The sequence below is a fragment of the Lepus europaeus genome, chromosome X (genome assembly GCF_033115175.1).
Source record: "Lepus europaeus isolate LE1 chromosome X, mLepTim1.pri, whole genome shotgun sequence".
Lineage (NCBI taxonomy): Eukaryota > Metazoa > Chordata > Mammalia > Lagomorpha > Leporidae > Lepus > Lepus europaeus.
The window spans coordinates 120,798,422-120,800,095 of NC_084850.1; the positions used below are offsets into that span (position 1 = coordinate 120,798,422).

A 1,674-nucleotide genomic window follows, 5' to 3' on the forward strand; every position below is an offset into this window, starting at 1 on the left:
GCGTTTTTAAAATTTGTTTGTTTCACTATTGTGACAATTAAGAGTATATTTCTTATAAATCTAGCCAATAAGTTCATACATAACTGGTAGTTAACTATAAAGAGAGATGAGCCGTCAATACATGTTCTACAGTGCCATTCCAAAACAGGAATAGAGGTGTGTGAGGTGGTGCGGCCTGGTACCATCCGCCTCCATCTGTCCCTTGGGGGCCCTCCCGGGATCCCGGCCGAGTCTCCTGAGAACATGCTGGCGTGCCCGGGCTCGGGGGTTAGGGGTCCTGAAGCCGGGATGGGGGGTGCCGGGCCAGCTGGGCACTGACTTGGAAACTCCTGCAGCCGCGTCACCATGGGCCGTGGGATCCGTGGGCAGAGGAAGGGAGCGGGCTCCGTGTTCCGTGTGCATGTGAAGCACCACAAGGGTGCCGCTCGCCTGAGCACCGTGGACTTCGCCGAGGGGCACGGCTGCATCAAGGGTACCGTGAAGGACAACATCCACGACCCGGGGCACAGCACGCCCCTCGCCAAGGTGGTCTTCCAGGATCCGTGCCGGTTTAAGAAGCGGACGGAGCTGTTCATCGCCGCTGAGGGCATCCACACGGGCCAGTTCGTGTATTGCGGCAAGAAGGCCCAGCTCAACCTCGGCAATGTCCTCCCCGTGGGCACCATGCCCGAGGGGACGATCGTGTGCTGTCTGGAGGAGAAGCCTGGGGACCGAGGCAGGTTGGCCCGGGCGTCCGGGAACTACGCCACCGTCATCTCCCACAACCCGAGACCAAGAAGACCCGCATGGAGCTGCCCTTGGGCTCCAAGAAAGTCATCTCTTCTGCCAACAGAGCTGTGGTCGGTGTGGTGGCCGGAGGTGGCCGCATTGACAAGCCCATTTTGAAGGCTGGCCGTGCCTACCACAAATATAAGGCAAAGAGGAACTGTGGCCACGTGTGCAGGGGGTGGCCATGAATCCTGTGGAACATCCTTTTGGAGGTGGCAACCACCAGCATATAGGCAAACCCTCTACTATCTGCAGGGATGCCCCTGCTGGTCGCAAAGTGGGTCTCATGGCTGCCCGCAGGACAGGGCGTCTCCGTGGAACCAAGACTGTACAGGAGAAAGAGAACTAGGGGTGACGGGCTCAATAAAGTTTGCCCTTCTAAAAAAAAAAAAAAAACAGGAATAGAATTGTCTGATGTATTTAACACAAGGTTTAATAGGATATCACAATCATTGAAATAAATGTTATGTTGGCACTTTTACTTATTATTATTTTAATTGATGATATTTGTATTTATTTATCCAATTTTTCTGTTTTATTTTTTCCTCTTTTTTTTAGCTAGACTAAGCTGCTTTTTCTATGTTCTTTATGTTATTTCAAAGGGAAAAATCTTTTCAGAAATTCTAAATTTGGATGACATTTAGATGACTAAAATGTTTGACATTATCAAGTGTTATCTAGGATATAGAGATATTAGAACATGTACACATTGCTCATGATGATTTAAATTTGTACAATTCTTTTGCAAAAAGATACCTAGCAGTAGTTACTGAAGCTACACAGCAACTCCAACAACTAATTTTATTTCAGGATTTATACTCAACAGAATTAAATTCCTAACAATGTACAAGGCATATACAGAAATGATTATAGAAGTTGTATTCAGAATAGCCAAAAGCTAGAAAC

The 1,674-nt window shown here is 48.3% G+C and overlaps 1 pseudogene; it reads left to right on the forward strand.

The window, feature by feature from the left end:
- Window positions 1-345: 345 nt before the first annotated feature.
- Window positions 346-1,164, forward strand: LOC133753145 (large ribosomal subunit protein uL2-like; annotated as a pseudogene).
- Window positions 1,165-1,674: the final 510 nt, after the last annotated feature.